We start from the raw sequence: 12,042 nt of genomic DNA on the forward strand, positions 1-12,042 counted from the left end.
ACCTGACAGACAGAAGAAGAGGAAGAAGAGGAAAAACAGCAGGTTTCAAATGAAAAAGATCGAATGTCTTGATGAAAAACAACTCGTAGCAAAAAGCAATCATTTTGGTATTTAGGGCTTCTCCATGCCAGCACCTCCGTATTCAACATGTCTCATGTGCTTTCAAAATTGTGGGCTCCTAAAGAATGTCTTAAATCCCAATTTCCATTTTCTTCTTTTTTCCCCCCGTTTAATTTTGGCATTTTGTGGTCCACTGCTTAAGTTATTTTAGTTTCTGTTTACTTGCTGAAAACACTACAGCATTTGTTGCCATGTCTGCTTCCTCAGAAATGGCCTGTTGAAGAGAATGAAGCCATGGATGTCACTAAGAACATCAAACACAGAAAAGTGAAAGGCACCAGAGTGCTTAGGATTGTGGGTAATGAAATTATGGGACGACCCTGGACCGAAGCCATGATGGCCTGAGATGGCACTTGGGATTAGAGCTACACCAATAATCACTGATCAGTGATCACAGTGTGATATTTTCATATCAATATTAGTCAAATTCAGAGTTTGATGAATCTATTTATGTCCTGTAAAACAGAAACAATAATTACATATCTGCAGTCCACACTCCCTTGAACCAGGCCATGGGTACATTGTTCAGCCGGGTCAGTGTGGTTGTACGAGCAGAACAGTGGAGTGATCTTTGCGGTGGGTGCGTATTTAGGAGTCTGAAGGAAGACCCCTATGGAGAGAGTTTGCTGCTCCAATAACTAAGGTCCAGACTCACAACTCTACAACACGAACAATACATTAAGGTCACTATGAACATTGTGATGAACAAAAAATGAAATGTTCATTTTATTCCGAATTATTGAGCTCACATTCTATTGGGCTCAACTGTTGAAATTGAGAATTCTGAGATAAGAATAGAACATGTTGTTTAGGGAGCAATGTTATTTTGCCTAAACACCAATGGTAACATCTTAAACTGTAAAATGACAAAAAAAAAAAAAAAACTATTTAAATACAATTTAAACAACTTTGATGGCAAAGTAGAATTTTCCGCAGCCATTACTTCAACATGATTCTTCAGAAATCATTTTAATATGCTTATTTGGTGCTTATGATACATTTTTACTGTCCATGTTGGAAAACAGTGGCTTATTATTCTTGTGGAAATTGTGAATCTTCTTTTTAAGATTATTTAATGAGTAGAAAGTTCAAATGAACATTAATAAATACATAAAGGTAACATCCTGTATCCTGAAAGTTTTTAATGTCATTTTTGATACACTTTTTTGTATCCTTGATGAATAATTGTATGAACTTCTTTCAAATAAAATTCTTCCTGCACCTATCCATGGCATATCCATGCCTTTGACTCTCTACATCTTGTTTCCCTTTCTGTGTGACTACATTTCCCAGCATCCTCTTCAACACAAAGCCACCTGAATTAATTTCCTTCAGCATTCACTTCTTCTTTTTACAAATTGCACTTGCTTACACAGTGATCACCTGACCTTCCTAAGACCACTAATGCATCTCTTAGTTAATATCAGCCTCCTTTCCCCTGTCTTTTTCCCTTTCCTGGTACACACACACACACACACACACACACATATTAGGCTGCTGTATCTGTGTATGTGCCTCAGGGCTTCTCGTGCAGAGTGAAAGAGAAAAGCTCTGGCCATCACAGCTGTTCCCAATGCTTTAGTCCCCATTGCTCAGCAACAGAGAACAAAACAAAAGCACATCCCTCCCCTTCAGTCCTTTCAATCTCCTCCCATCCTCTCCAGCACCACTACCACATTATGAACCGTTTGCTCTGCTCTTGCTCTCTCTCACACACACACACACCACCTCTGTTACCCTCACCCCTCCCACCGTCGTCACACACAAACACCAAGTCCTTTGTCCACATTCACTGGCAAAATACATATTCTGCACTAAGTGCAATTAGGAGTCTAGCCAGAACAGTAGTAGGAAAAGTAGACAACTCGTGTTCTGCTGAAACAAACCAATAACTAATCAAATCAAAATAAATCTCCATACCAGCTTATCATTTTTCTTGTTGTTGTTGTGTTTCACTTGCTGAGAAACTTACCAAGGTAAAAACATTGGCACAAGCCTAATCTGTCAACCTAAATTAGGGAAAGACAATCTGAATGGTTAAGGCTGAAAGAATATAAACTTTTACACAGACTACGTCTCAACAACGGCTGCAAAAATAACATATATTCAGCAAGTGCATGGGCCCAGGCTAAATGTAAACACTGAGAGCAGTGAGACAAGACATCATTTTAACTGGCATGGTAAATATTACATTGGGTCGAAACATTGAAATCATGTTAAATGCTTCTTGCCCAGACTAAGGCAGACATATTGCTAGTTACACAAGATACAGTGAAAGGGAGGAGAGGGAGGCAAGTATTAGTATAATAAATATAAAGAAAATCATATTGACTGCTAAAGTACCAATATATTGTGTACCAATTGTAGGATGTTTGATACTGACAAAAAATTATAATAATGATATCCCAATATTAAAATATCTTATGATTGCAAGAATAAATAAATAAAAAAATCATTTGAAAAATTAATTCAAATGATTTGTTTATATAGCTGGTTAATTCAGGAAAGAAGAAAATCGTTCCAGATTTTCAATGTAATCGTTGACTTTTGAATCTACTTCAGGTTTTAAAATGACAAAGACTGAGTGTGGTGCCCCGTCTGTATGTTGAACAGTAAGTGAACTTTATTATGCTGGACAGCATGAAGATACAATGTGTCTTCTAACAGAGCTTTAAGGGGCTCAGTTTCCCAACAGCCAGCTGACAAAAGAGAGGAGCAGTGCCTGTCAACACCAGGTCACAACGCTGACAACCCTTCCAGTCTCCACGAGCAGGAGGGAGTGAATCTCATATGGCACACAGTGCCCACAGCCTTTACTCACACTCAGCCATGATTTTGACCCTGACACACCACACGCCCAGGTGAACGAGTCTCATTAGATATCCAGCTTCTGTTTGATGAGGCGTCTTAATGTCCTGCCTCTCTCTAATAATACAAATATGAAAATATATTTCTCGCATTACCTTCATTGTTATTAGCGGTCTTCAACCATTTTCAGGCCACGGGACTCAAGGTTGATATACAGTATTGTTCAAAATAATAGCAGTACAATGTGACTAACCAGAATAATCAAGGTTTTTAGTATATTTTTTATTGCTACGTGGCAAACAAGTTACCAGTAGGTTCAGTAGATTGTCAGAAAACAAACAAGACCCAGCATTCATGATATGCACGCTCTTAAGGCTGTGCAATTGGGCAATTAGTTGAAAGGGGTGTGTTCAAAAAAATAGCAGTGTCTACCTTTGACTGTACAAACTCAAAACTATTTTGTACAAACATTTTTTTTTTCTGGGATTTAGCAATCCTGTGAATCACTAAACTAATATTTAGTTGTATGACCACAGTTTTTTAAAACTGCTTGACATCTGTGTGGCATGGAGTCAACCAACTTGTGGCACCTCTCAGCTGTTATTCCACTCCATGATTCTTTAACAACATTCCACAATTCATTCACATTTCTTGGTTTTGCTTCAGAAACAGCATTTTTGATATCACCCCACAAGTTCTCAATTGGATTAAGGTCACTCCATAACATTAATTTTGTTGGTTTGGAACCAAGACTTTGCCCGTTTACTAGTGTGTTTTGGGTCATTGTCTTGTTGAAACAACCATTTCAAGGACATGTCCTCTTCAGCATAGGGCAACATGACCTCTTCAAGTATTTTAACATATGCAAACTGATCCATGATCCCTGGTATGCGATAAATAGGCCCAACACCATAGTAGGAGAAACATGCCCATATCATGATGCTTGCACCTCCATGCTTCACTGTCTTCACTGTGTACTGTGGCTTGAATTCAGAGTTTGGGGGTCGTCTCACAAACTGCCTGTGGCCCTTGGACCCAAAAAGAACAATTTTACTCTCATCAGTCCACAAAATGTTCCTCCATTTCTCTTTAGGCCAGTTGATGTGTTCTTTGGCAAATTGTAACCTCTTCTGCACATGCCTTTTTTTTAACAGAGGGACTTTGCGGGGGATTCTTGAAAATAGATTAGCTTCACACAGACGTCTTCTAACTGTCACAGTACTTACAGGTAACTCCAGACTGTCTTTGATCATCCTGGAGGTGATCATTGGCTGAGCCTTTGCCATTCTGGTTATTCTTCTATCCATTTTGATGGTTGTCTTCCGTTTTCTTCCACGTCTCTCTGGTTTTGCTCTCCATTTTAAGGCATTGGAGATCATTTTAGCTGAACAGCCTATCATTTTTTGCACCTCTTTATAGGTTTTCCCCTCTCTAATCAACTTTTTAATCAAAGTACGCTGTTCTTCTGAACAATGTCTTGAACGACCCATTTTCCTCAGCTTTCAAATGCATGTTCAACAAGTGTTGGCTTCATCCTTAAATAGGGGCCACCTGATTCACACCTGTTTCTTCACAAAATTGATGACCTCAGTGATTGAATGCCACACTGCTATTTTTTTGAACACACCCCTTTCAACTAATTCAACAAATTGCCCAATTGCACAGCCTTAAGAGCGTGCATATCATGAATGCTGGGTCTCATTTGTTTTCTGAGAATCTACTGAACCTACTGGTAACTTGTTTGCCACGTAGCAATAAAAAAATATACGAAAAACCTTGATTATTCTGGTTAGTCACATTGTACTGCTATTATTTTGAACAATACTGTACATACTGTAAGAGTGTACATGCATGGTATATAAAAAATGCCATGTCAGTGTATTTATATACTTTGCTAAGATGCTTACATTGCAAAGGCATATACTTAAAGCTACGGTATAGGTAACTTTTGACGCTCTAGCGGTTAATAAACAGAACTGCTTGCGTATTGCGAAAGAACATCGTAGCCAGAACTACTTCTCTCTGTTTATGTCTATGAAGAATCACAAAGGTACTGGGTTACTCCGCCGCGGTACCCCCGAAGCAATCTAAAATAGTCCGAATGTAAACACTTATTATAGGTGCACCCTAGTGATTCAGGACAAGCTAAAACCACGGTTTGGAAAATGGATTCATGGGGTAACTCGCTTATTATATCAATTTTTCTACATTTTGAACACAAACAAAGTTACGGACCGCAGCTCTGATTGGTTGTTTCTTAACGGGAGCGGATGACTTTCTGCAAATGGCAATAGAACCACTGGGAGGAGCCAGAGGAGCTTGATTTTTTTTACAGTTATCTGTCTCATATTCTACTGTCAGGACATAATGACAGGTTTAACAAATATGTAAAAAATATATTTTTTACAAAAGTTACCTACTGCAGCTTTAAATATAAAATTTTACATTTACTTAAGACATAAAAAGTTTTTTGTAAGGGTGTGACAGTAAAACATTTTGCTAAACTTTAATTGTAACTTAATGGATTTTAAAAAAACTTTTAATTGAATTTAAATAAAAATTCCCCTTTTGACTCATATTATTTTTTTCTTCAAAACAGTTGTACAGTTAATTTAATTTGTACAATACTCTTTGTTCCAAAGCAGTTTTAAAGACAGAAAAATAAAGAAAATAAAAGGCAAAAAGCAGAAAGGGGAGTAGTGTCTTACATTAGTGAATCATATTTTCATTTTTTCACAATTATTAGAGACTAAATACTTGGAAGACTACCTGTTGAAGAACCTTAGTGTATAAGACTCTTAAGACTTGTCAGGTCATCAGAAGTTTCGAAAGACCACTGCTTATAAGAGTGAACTTGCTGCAACACGTCAGATTCATTGTTTCAATGTCAACTAAGAGGCTTTTTTGTACAAGATAGTTATTTTACAGCTTCTGGCGTTGGGAGAAGAGAAATTGGCTCAGTGCGGTGTGATAATAGACCGTTTTATAATATAATAAATTTGCTCCACTCCACAGACATAATGAGGAGGCATGTGAGAATGCCCCCTTTATTTCTGCAGCTCAGTCAGAGCCTCACTAAAGCCTCTGTTGTGCAGGCCTGGCATACATTTGTGACACAGGGCACCAAATCAGCGTCGGTTCTGTCTCTTTGACTACAACATGGTGCTCAGATGTTAGCACATGGTGCACACTGTGCATTGAGCCCACAGCAGTTAATCAGCTGTTAATTACCCCGCTGGTTTAAACACAATCAGGACCACAGGCACCAGAGCGACTGTGAAATGACAAGAAGTTTATTATTTAAAAACCCTGAGAAGGTACCAAGTGTGCAAAGTAATGACACCTTGTGAAAACATGGTATAATTTGCAACTAAATTTGCACATCAAGACATAAGCTGAGGTTTGTAACTTCTTGTGTGAGAGGTTGGGGTTTGATCTTGCATATTGTACATAAAATCCCTGAGACAGACACACCCCCGGATTCTCCTCATCTATTATTCAATAATACCAACAATTAACAGTACAATCAGACTAGAGAAGAGACCATTTGAAAATCAACAACAACAACACCATGTCTCTGACATACAAAGAGATCAAGCAGGATGCAGGGCTTTAATATTTTCTTTGCATAATGAAATTAACCAATGATAATAAATTAATAAACATTATCGTAAGAATGGTTTCCAGTTATTAATGACTGGCATGCAAATTATTGAATTAAATTTATCCTTGATGATAGTGTCCCTTTAATATGTAGTAATATGTACTTAGTAACATGTATTTAAAATGAAACCTCTGTCATCATTTACTCACACTTAAGGAGAAGAATGTATTGCTGTTTCTTTAAGTGCAACAAATACAGGAACTTTCAAGCTAGAAAAAATAAATAAATAAAAGAATTGGGCACTATTTCAAAGTCTTTGACTATATTCTATGTATTGTTAAAAAATTAGGGGTCACTTAGATTTGTGATTGTGAAATACATTTTAAGAGAATAAATATACTATTTAAAATAACTGTTCTCTAGTCATACATTTTCAAATATTATTTATTCCTGTGATGGCAAAACTGAATTTTCAGCAGCTATTATTCCTGTATTCAGTAACACATGTACCTTCAGAAATCATTTTAATATGCTGATATGCTCAATCCTAAAAAAAGTTTAATATTTTTGTGGAAACTGTAATACATATTTTCACCACTGAACAGTAACATCATAAATGTTTTTACTGTGACTTTTGATCAATTTAATGCATCCATTGCATTTTAAATGAATTGTTTGTGTTTTCATAATTTTATAATCCAGTTCACAGAAATCAAACTATTAGTATTTTTGTTCACAAGTCATAAGTACCCATTTAATGGACCGCTTTAATTTGTCCTCTTTTCAAAAGCAACGGCCACCATTCATTGTAATTGTTTTAGAGTTCAAAGAAGAAATAAAGAATGGCACGAGGGTAAGTAAATGAAGGCAGAATGTCCATTTTAGGGTGCACTGTCCCTTTAAGTCATTATCACTGCAGGTCAGAGAGATCTTGTGTGTCCAGAAGAAGATGTGTGCTTCAGTGCTTAGTCATCAGAATTCCCCTGTTTTCTGCAATACACACAGGAGCGTATCAAGGCAAACCTCAGGGAGAAAACATACTACCCCACAATAATATTCAGTTATCAAATATTTCTGATTACAGCTATATTTATTTATCCTTAACAGAAAAAAACTATCTGTTCTCTACATTCTAAATGAGCTTATTATGATTCCAGGCATTTAATACAAAACACTGACAAATGTGCAAACCATCTCTGTCCAAATTAAAGAGGTGCCTACAGACAATGTCCTAATGTATCGAGAAATGTTTGTTGATTTGCCATTTTACACCACCAATATTCAAACATCTCATGACAACCAAGAATATTTTATACAAGAAGAGAGGGAAAATCCTTCTCATGAACAACTTGTGTATGCTGCACAAACGTTTCTCATGCTAGAGGGAGGAAGAAAGCCTGCATTGAAAATATGCCACATAAACAGACAGAGAAACAGAGCAAGAGACACTAAGATTCTTTATCAGGGCTTTCCCTGCATTTTTTACAAGTGATTTTATGGAGTTGTTGAATAATATCTGATGGAATCTGTGTTCTTGTGTGGGAACCAATAAATGTGGTTGCTAAAACTGAATTATATGACCGAATAACATAAAGCAGATTACTTGTGTGAACCACTGCACTGAACTTTATATTATAAGAATTTTACACTTAAAAAATAAATAAACAATGTCAACATTCTGAACCACAATGACAAAATAAATAAAAGTGCAATTTAGTGTAATAACACCAGCTGTGGTAACAGTGGTCAATAATCTTGTATTGTGAATGAGTAAGTTTGATGTATTTGGATTGCAACTACAGCATTTGTTTTCAGCATTTAGATAATCAGGCTCTAATAATTATCACAAATGCCAGGTAAACAACTGAACAACTATGGTTAATTTGTAAAGGGAAGTACAATGTAGAAAAAAGTATAAATATTTCAACTAGCCCAGTATAGATAAGGTGGAGGTAAAAAGTTGTCAAAATTCAAAAGGTCCTGGATCAATAAAACTAAATATATAAAAAAAGTAATTATGTTAAATATTAATCGACTGCAAGTATTTACCATACTGTAATCAGCAAACAATGTACATAAACTACATCCAAAAACCATTCTGTCCAGAAAATTCATTCGCAACATATCTATTGAAAGTAAAAAAAAAAAAATCACAGACATATTCAATATTTCTATGTCAGGCTGGATGGCTTTGTGCCACATTAAATCCACAAGGGCAAAACAGTCAAATTTGAGCATATATAAAGTGGAGAATGAATTTAGGATTGGAGAGCATGTCAAGCTCATGCATTGTCATGATGTGTGTGCAGACGGATAGTATGTTTTGTTGAGCCATGCAGAATCCCCTCTGAGCTATGCTTTTCTGAGGCCCCTCTCCGGTTCGTTCTTCTTTAAAGGTGGGTGTATGAAATATTAATGCTGCAGTACAACTGGCTGTGGGAGAGAGGCCTCGCTCTCTCTGTGTGTGTGTTTGTGTGTGTCAGAGAGACAGCCAGCTAACTCATTGCTGCTGTTCCAGAGACACCCGATCTCTACAAAGCTTCCCGACCTGCTGGGGCCTTCACTGCCACTGCTACTGAAGATCATTTGAGAGTAAATATTCAAGAACACTGACTTAATATCAGTACTCTGTTATAATGGTATTAGAAACATGAATCTGGCGTAATGTTTTATTACATTGGTTGTTGTACCGTATGTGTCATGCCAGTTCGGAAATGCAATATCCAGTGAGTGGTGCTAAAATGCTAATTCCCTATCACATTTGAAAATAACATGCTAACTATACTAAACCCTACCCTAAACCTATGCAATACTGTTAACAAAAGCAAAAACAAAACACTTGTTGAAGCAACTATGTCATTTTTGCTTGGTTCTATGAGCTTTGTTATGATGTTTAGCTCTCAGGTCCGTACCGAGTGTAATACATCAGAAAAGCCATACATATGAAGCTGATTATATGATGCAAAGTGTTTCTTGTTTTGAGGGTCATAATTTAGTATTGTGCAAAGGAACTGTGTGAAAATAAGTCTTTATTCATTGATAATATGTCCCTGTAATCATAATGTGAGTGAAAAGGAAAAACAGTAGTAGGTTTTTTACTGCCACTGGTGTTACAAACTTATTTTTTAATTTTTAATTTAAAGAAAAAATTCTGGGGGACTGGCAAATAATTTGTGAAAGGTATGAAATAAAATTTTTCTTATGCTATGAAAGTTGTTTTTGGAATCTCACAAACTAAATGTATATTTCTAATTTGCCAATCAGAGAGAAAATTAACACAAAATACACATTAAAAATACCTGGACCAACTGCAGTATAACAAACGAATCGAGAAATGACCCGTATAGTCCTGATCAAACTGTGGTGACATTGACAGCTTATAACATATCATAGCAGCACAAGAAGATGCAGGCCACAGGTTATAAAGTCACATCTCTCTAGAGGTTTATCATTCAAAATCCCTAGGCCGTCAGCATGCTTGACGCTTCAGAGTTCAATACAGTGAATATGCTTCCTGCACATTATAATGAAAAGTAGGTCACTGCCCCAGGCACTGGCAGCTCATTTACTCAGAATTCAATGAAACTGCATTTAAGCAATTCACTAACACTGGACTCATCATTTAAAGCACATTAACAACATTACAGACTGGCAGAAAATTTAACTATGATCATGATATGGATTTAAGTCTTCCACGAGAAGTCTGTTAAAGACACAGACTGGGCCTGAGCACACATTAAAGAAATACAAAACAGACTAACAGTCAGAAAGACTTGCTCCTAACTAGTGAATGTCATATCCTTGCAGGACACTGTCATTATCCATGCAGGCTACATGCTGCAGCTAAATACAGTTGTAACATTTTCTTCTGAGTGCTTAATCCCACTCTGTAAACACAGAGTTTGGTTATTTATGGGAGTGACAATTGTATTCAACAACCAAAGTCACTTTTGTATCCTTTTAAAGTTAAAAAACTATCCATTGCCATTTTATAGGATATAATAAAAAATATTTTTTGTCATATTGCATTCTTTAGAGTAACATACTGGGTAAAAACTAAACTTTACATTTTTACAAAATACATATTTTTAGAACATAACAGGTTGGCTGGAATGTTTTAATTGGTCAACAATGACCGCTAATGAGGTGACGAGTCTCGGCTCTGAGCACTCTGTCCCAATAGAGCACTGTACACAGCACACATCCTAATCTGGATTATCAACTAAAGTACATGTGTCTCTAATCCACCATTGGCAAACTCTTGCCTTAACCACTTGATTTTAGACAGGCGGGAAACACAAACCAGTGGGGCTTCCTTATCGGGATGTTTCCATCCAAGCTTCATCTACTTCAATCTCTATTATCTAACTAGAAAATTAAATGTTTGAAACAAGTACAAGGCAGTTGTTTCAGTCTACTGCAGCTCAAGGTTCATGCATGCAGCTCAAGGTTCATGCATGCAACACAGAGTAATAATTATTTTATTGGTAGACTATTTAAAGTTGGTGTGCTATAAAAAAATTTTTTTAAATGCACATGGACTATTATTGTGAATGATTCATTCATGTAGCCTATATGTTAAATTTGAATCAAAATATCATAACTATCTTCAGGTGAAACAGCAGACTTCTCTCTAGTGACATATGCATGACTTCTCCAATCATAAAATCCACTTAAACCCCGCCCACTTCTCAAAATCCATTCAGCAATCAGTAAACTAAACCAAGTCCCCGCCTTACTTTTTTAATTTATTTATTTCGATAATCCGTTACACTCGGATCAGTCACAATATAGAAGAAATTCTGTTTTAAATTCACTGCTTCCATTTCATTGCAATTTTAAAACTCTTTTCATTAAGGAATTTTCTGGCCGTTATCGTTTGAGGTGCATGGTCACGTGAATTCGCTGCACTGAACAACAACCTGCTTGGACTAAAGTTTTTCTGAATTTCGCTAAAATTTCAGAAATATGAATCGACCTTAATTTGCTAATTTTTTAGGTAACTGAAAAGTTGTTTAAAACCCTTCTGAAAAATATTTTTATAATCGGAACTATTTATCGGAAGAAGAAGAAAGAACAGAAAGCCACTGATAAACAAATATAAATAAAACTCTTCAGCCGTTTAGTGATAGATTAGGCAACTTATCCAGCGAAGCTACTGTACAAAAACATGCTGTACACTACACGGGAGATCTGCAGCAGTGGGTCAAATCTCGTCGGCCACAGTTACATAATAACACCAAACCAATAAATAAATAAATGCATAGGCCTACATTAATTGTTTATTCGGGTCGATTACAGTAAACCATCAACACGCACCAATCATAAGTGTGTCATGTGGCTTTCCTCATTTAAATCAATAATAACTATTTTGCATCCAGAAGACGCCAGTGGTGGACTTCTACTGGCCGACTGTGTTTAAGGATATGCCAAGTTTGTAGACGGACACACTGTAGGCATGCAAACAGGTTACTGCTGCTGGGGTCAGTAGGGCACATGCACGTCAGCAC

The 12,042-nt window shown here is 36.6% G+C and overlaps 1 protein-coding gene across 1 annotated transcript in view; it reads right to left on the minus strand.

Annotated features, from left to right (window-relative positions):
* LOC128026218 (SERTA domain-containing protein 2) overlaps nucleotides 1-12,042 on the minus strand; it is a 37,920-nt gene that overhangs the window by 25,480 nt on the left and 398 nt on the right. The gene's annotated exons all lie outside the window — the stretch shown is intronic.

The sequence above is a fragment of the Carassius gibelio genome, chromosome A13, assembly GCF_023724105.1.
Source record: "Carassius gibelio isolate Cgi1373 ecotype wild population from Czech Republic chromosome A13, carGib1.2-hapl.c, whole genome shotgun sequence".
NCBI lineage: Eukaryota > Metazoa > Chordata > Actinopteri > Cypriniformes > Cyprinidae > Carassius > Carassius gibelio.